Raw genomic sequence first — 20,850 nt, 5'->3', positions numbered from 1 at the left:
TTTCTCACACAGCATGCATGCAGTGTGGAAAAACGTTTGGGGGAAATAGTCTATGGTTTCCAAAATGTTGAAGTGAAACAATTTACAGTAGTTAGATTTTCATTAGATGTGGTCTAATGCTGGGTGGTATACACGTTGCGATTTCCCGCTCGATCCGCAGGATCGAGTCGATTACTTCTGACATGTTCGATCGGGTTTCGATCGATACAACCATCTATTTTCCATACTTCACATGCAAAATCGATGGCTGTACCGATCAAAACCTGATCGAACATGTTGGAAATAATCGGATCGATCCGATAGATCCCGCGGATCGAGTGGGAAATCGCAACATGTGTACCCAGCATAACCTAACATCTAATCTATTTAAAGAAGAAAAAAAGAGGAGTGAAAAGAATAGTGCATGCCCAGATCTAGTGACAAGAAATGGTCAGTGTATATTTTGTGAGGCACTGAGGAAAAGGTGTCACAGCTATCATGTATAAAGGAATACAAGACTCCACCCACATATGAAGTTACAGATTGCTCAGCAAGCTCATGGTGAACCAGAACTCCTAAGAATGTGTAAGAGACTAAAAAGGACCAAAAAGCCTTGTTACTAAAATACTATGCAAAATAGAAACTTGCACTCTTAAAACAGAAGGTATTTGCAATTATTCAGGTTGGAGTGAGCATACAGTATTAAGTGTCCCACAATGCATCACTGGTAAATATGCAAAATTTACCTTTATTGTCCTTGAAAGCTAAAAACCTGTAACATTAACAAGCTGACAACATTGCATTCCGGTGGTTCTGGAGGTGTGGTTAGCTTTCAGACACAACAAAGGGAAGGTTTGCATATTCAGCAGTGATGCATTGTGGGACACCTCATATGCTCACTCCAACCTGAATAATCATAAGTACCTTCTGTTTCAAGAAGGCATTTTGGGATTGGTTTTGTGATCTAGATATGCTGATATCTACAAAAGACTGCAGAGATGGAAGAAGAGATTTTACACTCAGACAGCCGACATTAAAATGCTTATCCCCCCACCCCCTTCATTTTAACTCCTTTTCTGTTAAGCTCATCCATAATTTAGACGAGTGTACACAGTTCTCCTCCATCCTCCCCACACAATGCAAAAAGTTTTAACTATATTTCTATGCCAAGCGCCGGAAGCTCTGCTTGTCACCCCTTGGCAGAGCTGGTGTGGCTCATTTATTACTTGATGTCTTTAATCTGTGACATGCACTGAATGTTCCAGCCTGGGCAGCAGCTGATTGATGTGGAAGGGTGTAAATGGCTTCTCAGTGGGAAGGTGTCTGTGCCTGGGGACTAGTGGCCATGAGTCAGCCAGCATATTGATGATGTGATCTGATCTCTGGGGTTTTTCACACAGTCAAGCTTGGATGTCGGAGTCCTAATGGCTGAGGGAGTCCGGCAATAAAATTAATTAGCTCCGATACGGAATATGCAGCTATGGACGGCTACCTTGTCTTCAGTATGTTCTGTAAGCTCTACTTTCCAACACTGGCAAAGGAGAAAGCAGGAGAAAGTATAGCAAAGGGCATTTTCTGTGAGTTTCATAAGGATAAAGGATGGCGAGCTGAAAACAGATCACCTCGTTCTCTATTTTTCCATATCTTATTTTTCTTACTTGAGATTTATAAAAGGGAGATCAGCTTTTCTTCCTGGGGCTTGGGGCTCTGGTCACCAATTATTCTAAACAGGCAGTCTGAAGCGCCATTCACATGAATGGAGTAACGCATTGCCAGCTGTCACGTTACCTCATAAAGCAGCAGTGCACAAACCAACTGACCCTCACTGAGACCATGCACAGCTACTAATCTGTGGGAACTCTGGCAGACAGGTTGTATGAAAGAACTAACAATATTCTCCACTGTAGCCTATGCCTTTCCCCACTTTACAGAACAAGAGTTATCTACTTTCAAAGTGGTAATTAGGCCGATCACCAATGTACAGATACAGTGATTAGCAGTACATCACATATCAGTACTTGTAAGAGGAGATCCTGCTTAAAGTGGAACTACAGTGTTCTCCCCAGAATTTTTTTCCAGCCGGGTGGCATGAAATAGTAGCCGGGTGGCAGGAAAAAGTAGGCGGGTGGGTCGAGATGAAAATGCAGGGCAACTCTGCTTACAACATAGGAGGAGGGGAGGAGGTGAGCCGATGACAGCCGGGTGGTCACCAAATCTAGCCGGGTGGAGCACCCGGCTAAAAGAGCCTGGGGAGAACACTGAACTAAACTCAGAATTTCCTCTCTGCTCTAAAAGATTAGCTAAAGCATGAGAACCTTTATGGACAAAACATTTCTTCATTGCAATTTATGGAATTTATGGAAAGCGGTTTCACTTTGCAGGGAACACTACAAGGGTTAATCCTCAGTGTTCTAACTGTATGGGAAGGGGTGGGAAGAGTTGCTCCTGCAGTATATTCACAGCTGCTGAAAAGAACAAGACACTTTGATCAGGGTAAAGGAACAAAGAAACACAGAGTAGTGGATTTCTTCAGCAACTATATGTGGAATAAAGACTTTTCATTGTGTGCTGTACAGGAGTTCGGCCCCACTTTAATATGAATAGTTATTCTGAGTGGACAGAGTTAAAAACTTGGTCATCTTTTTATTTTGGTATCTCATTTCCTGTCCACCACAATAATCCTTAGTCCACATTACAAGATTTTTCATGCTTATCGATGGCAAATAGAAGACTATGCTGTTACACAATGTACCGTATATATTTGATGCAGCGGTTCTAGAGAAAATATGACCCAGAGATCTGTGCACAAAGTATAGAGCTGTCAGCAGAGGGGGTGTGTCTTCCTCTGCTCAGAGACGTCACATGAACTTGTCCACCTCTTCCCTCTGCTCCCTTCTGTGGTAGAGATTCTCTACATTGTTTGATCTGCAAACACTAAATACAAGACAATCTGATTTAGTAAGGCATCCAGCACTTTATCAATTAGTGAAGTAGAACTTTGAGTTATTAACCCTTCCAGTAATTGTGTTTTTTTTTTAAGATGTTCTTATTCTGGGTTTAAGGTTTTGGAGCAGAGAAACAATTTCCAGCTTCATGCCAATTTTACACTCCCTTTTTTTTTATATGTACAGGTAGTCCTCGACTTACAAACGGCCGACTTACGAATAACCCGCCGATACGAACGGCATGGATTCTCTGTTTCCATGGAAACAAGTCAAAACCATTTTTTTTCAAATTGGACTTGTAGTTTTTGAGAAAATCCCTTTTAAACAAAATCAAAGAAAAATGTTTTTTTACACTTGTATAAACAGGTACAAAGGGCAGAGGTGACACAAAGGGGGACACTGGAGGCACAGAGGAGGTACAGGGGACAGAGATGGCACAATGTTCCGACTTAAGAACAGATTCAGGTTAAGAACGAACCTACAGTCCCTATCTTGTTTATTAACCAGGGACTACCTGTACTTAACAGAATATTTTTTTTAAATAATTATGCATAAAACACTTTATAAATAAAAATAAATAAATAAAACAGAGTTGCAAAATAAAACAAGAAAATACCTGGTGCACCAGTTGATCTCCTTCTCAGAGACCTAAAGCTGTTTGCTCAGTCTACTAATCTGCTTCCTGTCCTGTCAAGCATCGTACACATGTATGAGACCGGGACTCGATCCCTTCAACAATATCTCAGTGCCCGATGCTATACATAGGTGTCACTAGCTTGCAGGTTAGCGGCACATCTGTTACTATGGCGGGGGGCAAAGAAATGACATGCGACACGAGTGGCTTACTGGGGACAGGGTGAGTGGGAAGAATAAAGTGCTACAACCCCAGCTGGGTTTAACCTAGTGCATGTACGTAGCTTTATCCTATCAGGAGTCATGGCTTCAGTTTGAGGGGGAGGAGTCAACAGGACCCTGGTGGTTTCTGGTTATTTATGAAGTATTTTCCAGGGCTGTGGAGTCGGAGTCGTGGAGTCGGAGTCGTGGAGTCGGGCAATTTTGGGTGCCTGGAGTCGGAGTCGGAGTCGGGAAAAAATGCACCGACTCCGACTCCTAATGAATTTGTAACTGTAATTAAAATAGAAAATATGATAAAATGTTCTATTTCTCAGATAATAGTCATTAAAAATAATGTATATATACAGTAATAGCTGTGCTTAGTCCACAAAAATGAAATAAACCAATAAAAATTAGTTACTTGTGCTGCTTCAATAAAGCAGTCCCCGTATTGTTAAGGTCAGATATACATATCTGATTGTGACTGTATATATGATGTGTACACAGGAATGTCTTATATATACTAAATAACATCTATGCTGTAAGTATAAAGCCTGATGTGTAGCCTTGTCACTGATAGAGATGGTCAATGAGATGGAAATAATTCTGCACTGATGCTGATTTATGCAAATGTATGCACTGAAATCAAATAATTTGATATGTTCTTAAAATTTGGTTTGGTGACTACAAATTAAAGGGTACCTGAGACGGATGAAAAGTAAAGTTTTATACATACCTGGGGCTTCCTCCAGCCCCCTTCAGGCTAATCAGTCCCTCACTGTCCTCCACCACCCGGATCTTCTGCTATGAGTCCTGGTAATTCAGCCAGTCAGCGCAGTCCGGCCGCATGCCACTCCCACAGCCAGGAACATTCTGCACCTGCGCAATAGTGCTGCACAGGTGTAGTATGCTCCTAGCGGTGGAGTGTGTTCATGCGCACTACGCCAGACTGGCTCAAGTACCTGGACTCATAGCAGAAGATCCAGGTGGTGGAGGAGGACAACGAGGGACTGATTATCCTGAAGGCGGCTGGAGGAAGCCCCAGGTATGTACAAAACTTTAATTTCATCTGTCTCAGGTTTACTTTGTTACACAGTAGTACTATACTCTACATATGCACTCCTCACAGAGCTGCAGGGAATCCACTGAGAATGCTGTGCACATTGAACACAGAGGTGTTGTCTGTTTACAATCTCCTCATTCCCCTGCAGAGTACCTGCACATCATTCTTACATGTACCCACACTTACATTGCCTAGGGCCTGATAGATGTTCTTTGTTCCGGTTTGTACCTTTTACAAGTACTATTACTAAGGACTAGTTTTAGTCTAAAGGGAATAAATATAGTAGTCTACATATCCTTCTCACTTCAGTTGTCTTGTAAAATTCCTAAGCGTTGGCAGTTATGAGACGAATTTCATGTTACATACTTTTAATCAACAAAATTGTAATATGCAAATTAGAGGAGTCGGAGTCGTGGAGTCGGAGTCGGTGGAATCCTAAACTGAGGAGTCGGAGTCGGTGGATTTTTGGACCGACTCCACAGCCCTGGTATTTTCCATTTTATTTTGTAAAAATGTAAAAAAAAGCTATGTACAATTCAAATTAAATCAAGCCCAAAGTAAAAATAAATAAATAAACTATGGCTGAACTTGAAATTTTCATATTAAATCCATTGAGGTCCCAGGGACTGAAAGCTAAGACCAATTTCCCCAGTGGGGACACGGACAGAAATAAAAGCCCATTAGAGGTTCTACAGCCTCATATACACACTAGATGTCTGTGGCCCTTCACAGGCATTAATCAATGTGAGGGTGATAGTTTAAGGAATGAGCACTGTACAGACTTGCTGTTCAGCCACAGATGAGATGGGAGGAGGGAAAATGGTGGCAGCGCCCTGCAGCACAAGGGAGGACAGGACACAATGTTCCTCATATTACGACCCGCTGAGGTGGATCACTAAACAACATCATTAGGCAACTGTATACAAGTTAGATATAGCCCAAAAGCAATTGTCTGAGCCGAGGATTATCTATCGTGTTTAAGAGGCTTTACCGCTTAGCACACTATTTAAAATTAAAATAATCTCTTTGGAGCTGGGATTTAAAGGTGCAGTTAACTAAAGTGCATTTCACTCCAATCAGAGCAACAAACAGTAAAAGTCATTTTTTAGTCCCAGTGAGGACTCTTCTAAGTATAAATCCATGTCAGAGCAGGATATGCCTTTGGAGAGTATATGTCCCTGCACTGAGGAGCAGCAGACTACGCAGCACAGTTTATGAGGCCTGAGTGCGCAGTCTCTGAGGAAACATTATGAGGCCTGGGTGTGCAGTCTCTGAGGAAACATTATGAGGCCTAATTGTGCAGTCTCTGAGGACACATTATGAGGCCTGAGTGTGCAGTCTCTGAGGAAACATTATGAGGCCTGGGTGTGCAGTCTCTGAGGAAACATTATGAGGCCTGAGTGTGCAGTCTCTGAGGAAACATTATGAGGCCTGGGTGTGCAGTCTCTGAGGAAACATTATGAGGCCTGAGTGTGCAGTCTCTGAGGAAACATTATGAGGCCTGAGTGTGCAGTCTCTGAGGAAACATTATGAGGCCTGAGTGTGCAGTCTCTGAGGAAACATTATGAGGCCTGAGTGTGCAGTCTCTGAGGCCTGAGTGTGCAGTCTCTGAGGCCTGAGTGTGCAGTCTCTGAGGCCTGAGTGTGCAGTCTCTGAGGCCTGAGTGTGCAGTCTCTGAGGCCTGAGTGTGCAGTCTCTGAGGCCTGAGTGTGCAGTCTCTGAGGCCTGAGTGTGCAGTCTCTGAGGCCTGAGTGTGCAGTCTCTGAGGCCTGAATGTGCAGTCTCTGAGGCCTGAATGTGCAGTCTCTGAGGCCTGAATGTGCAGTCTCTGAGGCCTGAGTGTGCAGTCTCTGAGGCCTGAGTGTGCAGTCTCTGAGGCCTGAGTGTGCAGTCTCTGAGGCCTGAGTGTGCAGTCTCTGAGGCCTGAGTGTGCAGTCTCTGAGGAAACATGAGGCCTGAGTGTGCAGTCTCTGAGGAAACATAAGGCCTAAGAGTGCAGTATCTGAGGAAACATTATGAGGTCTGAGTGTGCAGTCTCTGAGGAAACATAACAGCCGTTGCTCAGAACAACCAAGTCATTCTGGTAGCGCCTGTTCTCTTCAGCCTGCCAGTGATACAGACAAGGACATATTAAATAACACTAACCAGCTGACTGTCCTGTTTCCCTTTCTAGTCTGCATGTGCAGAATTACATGAAAGTAAATATTTAGAGGAAACTCACAGCGAGGCACCACCCTGATTAAGATATCAATGTCCTTATACTTATGAAAACATCCTGTTATGTATACATAAGATAACAATAGAAGCCCTGAGATAACAGAAAGTCTTTCTAGAATCAACTAGGGAAGGAGGGGTGATATTACACAGAAGTATGCTGTGTAATGCTGGAAACCCACAATGCAATTTCCAGTCCGATTGACGAGTGATCGAACAGGAAGTTGTAGCCTGTGTACATGTCCAAACTGCTCCGGATCGATAAAGAGATCGATTTTCCAATCATAACTTTGCAAAATCGATCACTTTCTCGATTGGAAACGGATTAGATATGTCAGAAATAATCGCCCGATTCCCGCCAATCCAGTGGGAAATTGCATCATATGTTCCCAGCATAAGGGTTCGTACACACGTCCAACAGAGTGCACGACCAATGCTGCGATATGACCAACACCACGACAAACCATTCACACGACAAGTAGTTTCCACACACCAACCAACTAAACGACCAACTCATTGAAATACTGCACATGAAACCGAAACGACAAAATGCATAACATGGCCGCATTTTAAAACAACAATGCCGTTCAAACAACGCTGTACGCAGTGGCCAACTGCACAATATAAGCCCAACAGTCGTGTGGGTCGATCCCCTGGAAGGACTGCGCAAACCACCTGTTATCAGTCGCTGCCTTGATGTTTGCCACACACACGCCTGATTGTTTTCCAAAAGCCAACAACTTAGCGCAAACAATATCAGTATACAGTTAAAGATGTAACTTAAAAGTGAAAGATGCAATATTGGGCTGAATAGAAAAGTAATATGCCAAGAAAAGATGCCCATAAATGGATAAATCACATACTCCTTTGAGTAGTCAATGTATATAGATTTTATTTAGACATATCACTAATACAATAAAAAAGGATAACACTATTTAAAAATTCTTTCTGATTGTAATCAGTTAACCTGCTGCCAGTTGGTCATATACTGTATAGGGTAATAGGCAAGTATCACAGTATACGGTAACAAAAAAGCGTGCTCAAGCTGGTGTAAAGGTTACACACATAAAAATATAATGCAGATTATGCATGGATCCTTGAAAAAGATGCCAAACAAGTGAACTAAAAAAACGATATGCAAATCAATGCATATATCAAAATGCTAAAAAGTTTAGTATAAAGTGCATTAGTGTCCGTGCAAAATAGTCACAACACTCCACTGCTGGCCAGCCCAGTTATCAGTAAGCCCTAGCCTTAGCACATCGCACTTTATCTCTCTGTATTTGCAAATTGATTTGTTTACATCGGATCACACGATTTTGCACGTGTTTTTTCACAGTGGTTGTCCGTTTTAGTGGTCTGTATCATGTGATTATTATCCATACAGTGTTTGGAGGGGGCAGTGTAACAAGTGTGCTGGGGTACAAGGCTCTGAAGCTATGCCACTGATAAACAGTAAAGTGTCTACATTGCACAGGGCCCCAGATCGCACTATTGTGTCTATGTACAGTGCCGTAAGCTTGAGACCAAATACAGCAACCATCTTCTACGGGTTTTAATGTGTTGTAATCCATATCAAAAGTCCATCAACATCTGCCAGTAATTATCAGCTAGCAACAATAACTAAAGGAAAATCCTGTGGAAATAAAACTGACAGCCTATGCCAGTGATGGCTAACCTTGGCACTCCAGCTGTGGTGGAAATACAAGTCCAATACTCTGACAGCTCTAAGCATAGCTCGGGGAGAGCAGAGGCATGATGGGATTTGTAGTTTTGTCACAGCTGGAGTGCCAAGGTTAGCCATCACTGGCCTATGCCATCATCTCACTATGACAATTATGCCACATAATATAAACTAACATGCCAAGACAAATACATCTAGATGATGGTACAGGGATACTAACAACCCATGGTCAATAAAGTTGTTAGACCGCTATGTGGGTCACCTCTAAATTAGAATTACTTGCATTTTTTCTCTAATATAGTTTCTGTCAGCATGTCTATTGCTTCATTACGTGACACAGACTGTTTTGCTGTGTTGTGTGAACCAGTCCTTAGAAGATTTTGAACAATGTCCCATTCATCTCCTCAGACATGAAGACATCAGTGGACGTAGGTCTGGTTAAAAACAAACAAACAAAACAAACAAAAAAAACTTTTCCTCATAACTTGCTTGACTTTGGCTGAGGGATGCTCAGCCACAGTTTTCTAGTATCTATATTCTTTGTGGATTTTTGGTCTCTGGTATGCTTTGTTTCTAATGCTAGACTGAATCAATTGCCGGTACTTGAAGAAGAATGGAGATCTACAACACCTCTGTCACTACGCATTGTAAGCTAAAAAAAATCAAATACTGCAAGTTAAGCATACAGTAATATAATGCAGGGGAGAGAAGTGCTGCCTAGGTAACAAAGGGAAATGTACAAGTGAATTATAGCCCGACAAGACAAAAGCCTTTGTGAATTTACTTGCAGTTTTGCACACACAAGCCCTGAAAACCATGACTAAGCTCACCGCTCTGGGGAAGGGAAGTGACTAGATGAGAGTGCAGATGAAAAAGACCTATTCATTCAAAATTACAGATTTCTTCCTCACCTACAATCTCTGCTAAGAAACCTCATAACTACAATTTAAAGCAGTTTATATATGCAGCCCATAAAGATGTGCATGTCAAACAGGTATCATTTTACAGTTTTATACAATTTACTGAAGCATAGGAGCTCAGTTGTAAACGAGTTATTAAAAAGATCATACATATATAAAGATTGAAACTGTGGTGACTGGACTGTAAGCAGCCATTATGTGCTTTCACAGTACACGTCACATTTTATTACTCTCACATTGATTATCTGTCATGTATTAGGCCTCTTGCACACTACATGCGATTCCGATTTGTAATTTTGAAGCAATTTTACATGTGATTCCGATTTGTAATCGGTACTGTATGCTGAGTTTTTTCTGCATTTTTCTTCTGGTGTTGATAGTATCCAGGGAAAATCAGAATCGAAAATCGTAATCGCAAATAGGATTTGCGATTTGCAGTGTGCAAGAGGCCATAAGGTGGCAACAAATGATAGAATTCAGCGAAATACTGTTTACGAGCGATTATTCGTATTATTGATTGGGACCACTAACGGATGGAAATCTAACCTCTTCGATCAGATGAATTAAATCGATCCGTATACTTGTGGTATACTATATAAGACAGTTATACCGGCTTTGCCTTGTCAGAATGCATGTTTTCTGTGTTGCATCTCTACAAATAATGTCAGTCTGTACAATTTTTGCTATGAATGTATACCTTTTCTATGCTAATTTCTATGATAACAATTAGAATGAGCAAGAATTATATCAATCAGATTTTCAGATCGATCCCGTCAATCCACTTTCAGTCGATAATGAATGTTCTTCCCAACTCCTGATGCCAGACATTGTCCGACAAGGAGCATAACGGCTGCCAATAGAGGCGCTGTCATGGGATATAATAATAATGGAGGTCGAATCAGGGTTGTGGAGTCAGAGTTGGAGTCGAGGAGTCGGAGCAATTTTGGGTACCTGGAGTCGGAGATTTCATACAATGGAGTCAGATGATTTTTGTACCAAATACACAGTCCTGGTAAGTATTAGACTAAAGGTAGCCATATACTGGTCGATTTGCCATCAGATTCGACCAACAGATAGATCCCTCTCTGACCGAATATGATCAGAGAGGGATCATATGGCTGCCTTTACTGCAAACAGATTGTGAATCGATTTCAGCATGAAACCGATCACAATCTGTGGAGCTGCCGCCTACCCCCCAGCTATACATTACCTGATCTAACCGGCGCGACTCCCCCGGTCTCCGCTGTCTTCTTTTCCGGTCTCCGGTCCGGCTGACTTGCTTCACTGAACTTCCTGTCCAGGGGAAGTTTAAACAGTAGAGGTTGCTCTTCCTGCCGGGACTGAAAGTTCAGTGAAGCTGCAGCCGTGGAGCCCGGAGCGGAGAAGAAGACAGCGGAGACCGGGGGAGTCGCGCTGGCCGGTACAGGTAATGTATCTCCGCTGTATTGCGTAGGTCGTCGGGCATTGGAACGCCGCTATCGACGCACTCCCGACCCGCCGGCGATCGAAAAAAATCTTCCGCACGGCCGGATCGACGGGAATGATTGATTTCAGATGGAAATCGATCGTTCTGTCAGCGTTTGCGGCGCGACGATTTCACAGCAGATTTGATCATAGTGATCGAATCTGCTGTATATCGGCGGGAAAATCGTTAGGTGTATGGGCCCCTTAAGGAGTCGGAGGCATTTTGTGTACCTGGAGTCGGTGGTTTCCCAAACTGAGGAGTCGGAGTTGGATGATTTTTGTACTAACTCCACAGCCCTGGATCCAATGGAGCGGAAGCATCACAGAGTGGGCAGGGCAGGCAGCGGGGAGAACAATGCCACTTAATTATATTAAAGGACAACTGTAGTGAGAAGTGTATGGAGGCTGCCATACTTATTACCTTGTAAACAATACCAGTTGCCTGGCAGCCCTGCTGATCTAGTTGGCTGCAGCAGTGTCTGAATAACACCAGAAACAAGCATGCAGCTAATCTTGTCAGATCTGACAATAATGTCAGAAACACCTGATCTGCTGCATGCTTGTTCCGGGTCTATGGCTAAAAGTATTAGCGGCAGAGGATTAGCAAGATAGCCAGACAACTGGTATTGTTTTAAGGAAATAAATATGACAGCCTCCATATCCCTCTCGCTTTAGTTGTCCTTTAAGTTTTGAGATTAAAATCAATAAATTATATTAAAAAAACAAACAAAAAAAAAACGGAGTTTGTAGGTTCTCCCCGTGTCTGCGTGGGTTTCCTCCGGCTACTCTCCTTTCCTCCCACATCCCCAAAACATACAGATACATTAATTGGCTTCCCCCTAAGTTGGCCCTAGACTACAATACACACACTAAAGGATACATACATAGTAATATGACTGCGGAAGATGTCAGCACTATATAAATACTAAAACATAATAACTGACATCGCTTTGGATATCTACATATCATTGGAAAGTGGACACCCCTCATTCAATACTACATAACTCAGTGGAGATGCATCGCACTGACATAGGGCATAGTGAAAATGAAAGCCAAGATTCTTGGAGTACCGTAAATATCTTTTAAACGGCGGGAAGTTAAAGTCAGTAGATGGTATAATTAATATGCAAGTACCGCAGATTTCAAGTGCAGAGTGTAGATCGCCTTGTAAGCATAGCTCCAACTGTCCCTTTTTTGGACGGACAGTGCTTTGTTGGGATCCAGATCCCTCTTTCCCGCTTTCTTCTTCATTTGTCCCTCTTTTAGTATTGAGGCACAGATATTTGTAAATATGGGTTTTTCCTTATGAAAATGTATTTCATTAACTCAATTCTCATCTTTTAAATTTATATTTTTCTTATTTTCAAATGTTAATATGAAGGAAAACTAATGATAGGTGATAGGAACAGTGTAGTTTGAATGATAAAACTTCATATTTTATTCTCGTAATTTCTTTGTGATATATGTAACAGGTGGGGATGGGGGATTACAGGTGTGCCATGGGCGTGTCTTAAAAGTGTTCCTCTTTCTTATCTCAAAAACTTCTTGGGAGGTAGGTTTTTCAGTATCTGCTGCAGTCAAGTGTCCCATCACCAACCACTTCCTGCACAGACTTCTAGAAATGAAATCTGAATTCCTCTCACAATACCTAGTCTGTGCCCCGCCCTTCTGTGGTAAAAAGCAGCATGATGAAGCAGAGCCAAAGCAGCCCCTCCTACATAGCCTGCAGCTGACTCCTTAACCTGGGCTGCTTCAGAACATGCAATCAAATAAAACAGGATTTGTAGCCGTAGATGCTTCATTCCATACACACACACACAAAAAGAAAATGCTTGTGAACTCTGGGCACCGAGTTACCAGATGGTTTATATAGTTCTGTCTATGGAGATTGGATTTCAATAGCGTGCTGAAGAAATGCATGACAACCAGAAAAGCATCATATTTTTTATGTAAGGCTTTTGTCAATGGCAGCATATATAATCCTTTCAGCACAGGTTTCCTTTATAGAACAGAATAGAATGTTCCAGTATTAAAATAATGCTGAAGCTTTGTGCTGCCCCCTCTTCTATCAGTGCTGGCTTGTTGTCCTTGCTCATGGCCTTGTTTATTTCCTGAGGCTGGCACAACACAGTGCTTACTGATCACACTGAAGAATGCCGAGGGAGAGACTTTATTTATATAATATAAATTCTGAATCTATCCACATTCCATGCTCTTCAGCTAACATGTGACTGAGAAGGAGTTCAGAAGGCCACAGTAAAGATGTTATCTGCCAAGGTGTGAAACTGGGTGTTTCTTCTCAAACATTTCTCCCCTCATCAATGACAATCAACACTGCATGAAAGGCAATGAATTGTGTGACTGCCCAGAAGAGGTTAAATCACTTATCAGAATGAGATAAATGGAGGTTTAGCTCACAGTGGGGTCATTCCCGAGACGCATCCGAAGCGACCTGTCCCAACATAAAATGAATATTCATGTCTGTTTTATAAACCAACGAAGATTAATGGATCTCTGCAGCCAGAACTCATTTTTGATCAGCGGGATCAATCGCCTGCCAGCTTGTGGAAGTTTTCAGGGATCCTCATGGCGAGATGACATCTGGTTACATTGCAGGAGCGCTACACTCTGTGTAATGCTGGTTATATAAATACTGCATGCAAATGACACAAACAGTACCCATACCTGGCATGGATTTCATCGGTCAATAAAACCCCTAACAAAAATCTATGAAAAACTAATGCTGGGAATACACCATGAGATTTTTTTGGCAGATAGATGGTTCGATAGCTAATTTCTGACATGTCCAATCTGATTTTCGATCGTTTTTCTGATCGATTTCTCATAGTAGTGCTGAAAAATCTCATTGTGTATTCCCAGCATAAGATTCTCTCAGAGAACATTGCATCGATCCAGCATAGACCAAGAAAGGTTGTTCTTTTTACAGTTGAGTGTGGTGTTAGCAGGGAGAGGCTCTGACTGGAGTGGTGCAAAATCAATAGCTGCACAGCTTTGTACTGTAGTGAAGTGAAGTGCAGAACTGGTGGGTGTGGTGGTGCAATCGATATTAAAGGGAACCTGGCTGTGCTTCTGATCCTCTGTCTCTAATACTTTTAGCCCTAGACCCCGAATAAGCATGCAGATCAGAGGCTTCGGACTAAAATGTCAAGATTATCTGCATGATCCGCAGAACTGTCAGGCAACTGGTATTGTTTAAAGCAAGTCTGGGGGGGAAACAGATACTCACCTAAAAAGAGGAAGGCTCTGGGTCCTACAGAGCCTTCCCATTCTCACGGTCCTCTCGCTCCCCTGCAATCTTCAATGTTCAAATCTCCCGCCGCGGGAGACCTCGGAAGTCTTGGGAAGCGCCAAGGCTCCTGAAGACAGGCGGCTCTGTACTGTACACATGTGAGTGCGCGAGAGAGGGCGCAGTACAGAGCGGCCCATCTTTGGAAGCCCGAGTGCTCCTGAAGACTCCTGAAGCCCACGCAATGCGGAAGAGAGCAGTCTAAGACCCGTGGGATTGTAGACTGCTAACGGGGGAGCCTGCAGGGGGAACGCAGGGACCACGAGGAGACCAGGAAGGCTCTATAGGACCCAGAGCCTTTCCTCTTCTTAGGCGAGTATCTGTTTGTTTGTTTTTGGCTTTTTCCCTTCAGCCTCCCTTTAAAAAGAAATAAATATGGCACCCTCCATATATCTCTCTTTAGGTTCCCTTTAAAAAGGACCCTGAAGTGAAAAAGGGCACTTACCTCTGGAGGGGGAAGCCTCGGGGTCCTAAAGAGGTTTCCCTCGTCCTCCCCTTCAGCCCCGTTCCAGTGGTGGGGCCCCGGAAAATCTACTCTACTCTAGTTAGGCACAGAACACTCATCGAGCCCCCAAAACAACAGTATGCAGCACATCTGTACATCGATAATAAGGCAATCATAAAAGGCTATTTAGAAAGAGATTATCCTCTGTGTGTATATATATATACACAGCAGCTTTAGTCAGAGCAGAATCAATTCTCAAGAACCTGGAAGGGTAACTGGACTTAAATGACTGTGTCAGTATGATTATACTTCCCAGTGATAGCTTAGAGGTGGGTATTGTTAGGAAACAGTATAATGGGATCACTGATTAGGATGCAAAGGTGGACACAGAATGGTTTCCTCTGTTACTCAATCATGATTTGGGATGTCCTTTACCAGAGATGATCTACAGTAATTTTCATATTAACAACCATTCCAGCTTCAGCAGCAAGGACAAAATGATAATCAAATGACGCAATAGCAACGTGGCTTTCTCTTGCCTTACAGCGCTAGAATCCCAGGTTCAAATTTTGGCCAGGACAGTATCTGCATGAAGTTCATATGTCCTACCCATATTTGTATAGGTTTTCTCCGGACAGACCAGCCAAACACAAACCCTCTACTGCCCAAACTGACATCAGGATGCATAAGGACCTTACAGGACAGATCCAAGGAAAAAAAAAAAAAAACCAAGATCTGATTACCTGGGGCTTCCTCCATCCCCTGCCAGCCTGCGCAGAATGCTCCGAACCATGGGAGCGCAGCCTCGCGCTTGCACAGGCGCAGAAGATGCTGACCTTGCCAGGCAACAGAGGAAACCCTAGGACAGTGATGGCTAACCTTGGCACTCCAGCTGTGACAAAACTACAAATCCCATCATGCCTCTGCCTCCCCGAGTTATGCTTAGAGCTGTCAGAGTATTGCAATGCCTCATGGGACTTGTAGTTCCACCACAGCTGGAGTGCCAAGGTTAGCCATCACTGCCCTAGGACACCGCAGCTGCAGCAAGGGACAGATCGGCTGGAGGAAGCCCCAGGTAAGTAGTTCTGAACTGAACTGTAGTGAAAACAATGCAAAGACTATAATAATAATAATTTGTATTAATATTAATTTATAAATTATTGGCTCATTGTAAAAATGGTATAAAAAAACAACAACTTTCCTCTCCAATTTGCATTCTGAAATTTATCACTGGTGGTGACATCTTTAGTTCTGCCAGGTGATCTCTGCGAAATGTTCGTTTACTGTAAATTTTCTGCACAAAGGGTGATACAGCTTGCTCAGCAGTTGGAAACAGCCATTATTTCCCACAGTGCAATGAAGTTCACAGACAGCAAACTGTCAAGGCCATGGCCATGACATCACACTGTGGGAGGAGTTTCACCCCTATATCAGCCACACAGACCTCCCTGATGATATATTTTACAAAAGGTAAAGATTTCTGGTGTCAAAGGGGGTATCCTCTACTGATTGGGATTAAGTACAATCCTGGGTTAAAGTTCCTCTTTAAAGTGAACCTCCAGACTAAAAATATCTACTCAGCAGCACTGAAAAGGCTTGGTGTTTCTTTAACAGTTTCACAGCATCTGAACTTTGTTTTTCTTACCAAAGCATCATTTTTAGCTGCACAGAAGAAATCTGCCCGGGCATTTTTCCCCTGATGCTGTGCAAAGCATGATGGGATTTCTGATGTTGTTGTTCTCCTTCTCCTGTTTTGATGTAAATTTGGTTTTTTTTATTCTGAATTTGAGATTTGAAGCCTAGCGCACACAGTTGGGAGGGGTTATCAGGTCACAGGACAGTTGGAACTGTGTCTCATGCTCCCTGTCACCTCCTTTGAACCAAAAATATGGCTGCACCCATGAAAAAGATGACTGCCCCCATGAAATCATAAACATTTGCCTGTTCTTTTAAAACAGGGTGGGTAAGAGGTTATATTACCTATTATTCTCTATTTTAATTAACATAACTAATGTAACTTAATGACAGTCTGTTTAGGCCGAAGTTCCTCTTTAAGGCTATGGTAGGCATTACATTAGGAGGTCCACTGAGTGACAGTCTGTGACATAACAGTACTCTGTAAAGCGCTGTGAAACATATCAGCATGATATAAATGCACAATGACAATTAGCAAGGGGTCTGTGGGGGGGGGGGGGCGGAAGATTGGCGGCGATCTGAACAAACACGTAGCTGCGTGTTTGAAAAACAAAAATATGCAAATCGGCCCACCAGAGCCTGAGCAATCCACTGCGGTGTTACTGGACGAGCTGAGCTCGTCCGTAACGCTCAGGTGGTTAAAGGATACCCGATGTGACATGATGAGATAGACATGTGTATGTACAGTGCCTAGTACACAAATACCTATGCTGTGTTTTCCTTTTTTTTTTTGTCTGTCTGAAAGATCATCAGGCATGTAAGTGGCAGTTCCTGTCTGAGTCAGGACTGGGTCAAACTACAGTATGACCCTCACTGATAAGAAATTACAACTATAAAACACTTTCCTAGCAGAAGATGGCTTCTGAGAGCAGGAAAGAGATAAAAATAGGTCAATAGTTCATAGATTTTAGCTCTGGCATACTTTAATAAATGAGTCATTGAGCAAAAACAATAAACCAGTAAAAACTTAAAAAGTAGATTTAAAGCGGAATATAACCCTGCATTTCAACTTTGCTCTAAAACATTATTTACAGTATATTATATGCAACCAGCATTTTTTTCTTTTTACTAGACCAGCATTGGAAGGGTTACACAGGGCTTTAAAGTTCCTGGAGATTTCTGCAGACGCATCAGAAGCTGAAATAGATACATTTTGTTTACATAAATCTATCTAAGTGTTGAATGTGACTCACTCTCTCTCACTGAGGAGCTTGGAGGACAGCCAAAAAGTGTGTAACATTTATCAATAGATACATTCAACTAAATAGAATGTATCTATCTGAACTTCTGCATATCTCTCCACGGAACTTTAAACCTCTGTGTTTAACCCTTCCAATGCTGGTCTAGTAAAAAAAAAAAAAATGCTTTTTGCATATAATATGCTGTAAATAATATTTTAGAGCAAAGTTGAAATGAAGGGTTATATTCCGCTTTAAATATTAAATAAAACTGTGGCATATCTTTAAAAAGTCATTTTCAGGAGGATAGATACAATTGTTTATTTCATAAGTTTATTTACACCTCGTGTGTCCTTTAAACATTTAAGACTTTTGGACGAAGCAGCTACGTCTCAAAGCCCGCATGCGCTCCCGCGGATGATCACGCGCGTCCACGCGCGCTCCCGGTCCGCAGATCGTTAGCCCAGGAATCAATGAATCGGGACATAGTGCCCGATCATTGATCCCTTTCCCCAGCAGAAAAAGCGACGGCTTCTCTCGGAAGCCTCGCTTTTTCTGCCTATAACGCCCCTCTAAGCATACATGTTACGCTTAGAGTGACGTCATGTAAACAAACTCAAGGTTGCCATCTTGTGGCCAAAAAAAAACTACATCTACATGTAAAGAAAAAAAAACCCCACATATTTTCATAAAAAAATTACTATTTACATCCCGCCCTCCCAAAAATACCCAAATAAAGTGTTTAAAAAAAAAAAATTACAATAAAAAAAAAAAAACATGTAAATATTTACCTAAGGGTCTAAACTTTTTAAATATCCATGTAAAGATGAAATTTTTATTTTTAATTATAAGCTTGTAAATAGTGATGGATGCAAAACGGAAAAAAATGTACTTTTATTTCCAAATAAAATATTGTCTCCATAGATTGTGATAGGGACATAATTTAAATGGTGTAATACCCGGGACTATTAGGCAAATACAATACATTGGTTTTAATTATGGAGGCATGTATTATTTTAAAACTATAATTGCCGAAAACTGAGAAATAATGAATTTTTCAGTTTTTTTCTTATTCTTCCTGTTAAAATGCATTTACAGTAAAGTAGCTCTTAGCAAAATGTACCCCCCAAAGAAAGCCTAATTGGTGGCGGAAAAAAAACAAGATATATATCAGTTCATTGTGATAAGTAGTGATAAAGTTATAGGCTAATGAATGGGAGGTGAACATTGCTCGGATGCATAAAGTGAAAACGACTGAAGTGGTTAGAAGAAAATAAATATGGCAGCCTCCATATCTCTTTTACTTAATTTGTCCTTTAAATCCTGGGATGAAGCAGAATTACTGAGTGACATATTATCATTCTCTTTCTGTTTAACTGTATTTACTCTTAGGGCTCTTTCACATTAGGGCAGATTTTCTGCGTTAACGCAAACGGCTAACGTTTGTGTTAACCAAGGTAAGATGAAAGTCCATAGACTTTCATTTTACCTTTTACACCCGACGCTGCGTTTCGATGCGTTGCGGTTCCGACACACCCAGGCGCAGTTTTTCGTCCAACGCACCCGCGAGCCGGTGTTTTCTGCAGGGCTGTGGAGTCGGAGTCGTGGAGTCGGGCAATTTTGGGTGCCTGGAGTCGGAGTCGGGAAAAAATGCACCGACTCCGACTCCTAATGAATTTGTAACTGTAATTAAAATAGAAAATATGATAAAATGTTCTATTTCTCAGATAATAGTCATTAAAAATAATGTATATATACAGTAATAGCTGTGCTTAGTCCACAAAAATGAAATAAACCAATCAAAATTAGTTACTTGTGCTGCTTCAATAAAGCAGTCCCCGTATTTTTAAGGTCAGATATACATATCTGATTGTGACTGTATATATGATGTGTACACAGGAATCTCTTATATATACTAAATAACATCTATGCTGTAAGAATAAAGCCTGATGTGTAGCCGTGTCACTAATAGAGATGGTCAACGAGATGAAAATAATTCTGCATTGATGCTGATTTATGCAAATGTATGCACTCTCTTTGCTCATGAAATCAAATAATTTGATATGTTGTTAAAATTTGGTTTGGTGACTACAAATTAAAGGGTAACTGAGACGGATGAAAAGTAAAGTTTTATACATACCTGGGGCTTCCTCCAGCCCCCTTCAGGCTAATCAGTCCCTCGCTGTCCTCCACCACCCGGATCTTCTGCTATGAGTCCTGGTACTTCAGCCAGTCAGCGCTGTCCGGCCGCATGCCGCTCCCACAGCCAGGAACATTCTGCACCTGCGCAATAGTGCTGCACAGGTGTAGTATGCTCCTGGTGGCGGAGTGTGTGCATACGCGCTACGCCCGACTGGCTCAAGTACCAGGACTCATAGCAGAAGATCCAGGTGGCGGAGGAGGATTACGAGGGACTGATTATCCTGAAGGCGGCTGGAGGAAGCCCCAGGTATGTATAAAACTTTAATTTCATCTGTCTCAGGTTTACTTTGTTACACAGTAGTACTATACTCTACATATGCACTCCCCACAGAGCTGCAGGGAATCCACTGAGAATGCTGTGCACATTGAACACAGAGGCGTTGTCTGTTTACAATCTCCTCATTCCCCTGCAGAGTACCTGCACATCATTCTTACATGTACCCAGACTTACATTGCCTAGGGCCTGATAGATGTTCTTTGTTCTGGTTTGTACCTTTTACAAGTTCTCTTACCAAGGACTAGTTTTAGTCTAAAGGGAATAAATATAGTAGTCTACATATCCTTCTCACTTCAGTTGTCTTGTAAAATTCCTAAGCGTTGGCAGTTAAGAGACGAATTTCATGTTACATACTTTTAATCAACAAAATTGTAATATGCAAATTAGAGGAGTCGGAGTCGAGGAGTCGGAGTCGGAGGCGGAGTCGGTGGAATCCTAAACTGAGGAGTCGGAGTCGGAGGATTTTTGGACCGACTCCACAGCCCTGGTTTTCTGTTGGGTTTAATTACCAGCTACCGCCGCTGATTGCGTCGCACCGCAGATACCCAACGATACGCCGCAGGCAGACAACGCGTGCAGGAGAAAGGCTCCTGTACGCGTTGTCTAATGTGAAAGAGCCCTAAACCCACTTTCCACACATCTC

At 42.2% G+C, this 20,850-nt stretch overlaps 1 protein-coding gene across 2 annotated transcripts in view; it reads right to left on the bottom strand.

Moving 5' to 3' along the window:
• The window catches only part of FAM222B (family with sequence similarity 222 member B), a 183,179-nt gene that overhangs the window by 134,509 nt on the left and 27,820 nt on the right, over positions 1-20,850 (bottom strand). The window contains exon 2 of one of the 2 annotated variants that reach the window (XM_068265903.1): positions 2,732-2,913. The exons of the other annotated variant lie outside the window; for it this stretch is intronic. The gene's annotated coding sequence lies outside the window, so the exon portion shown is untranslated. The remainder of the gene's footprint in view (positions 1-2,731; positions 2,914-20,850) is intronic. 2 annotated transcript variants of the gene reach the window in all.

Source organism: Hyperolius riggenbachi, chromosome 2 (genome assembly GCF_040937935.1).
Source record: "Hyperolius riggenbachi isolate aHypRig1 chromosome 2, aHypRig1.pri, whole genome shotgun sequence".
Taxonomy (NCBI): Eukaryota; Metazoa; Chordata; class Amphibia; order Anura; family Hyperoliidae; genus Hyperolius; species Hyperolius riggenbachi.
Note: the sequence above shows the minus strand (reverse complement) of the source record. Positions and strands in the feature narration are given on the sequence as shown.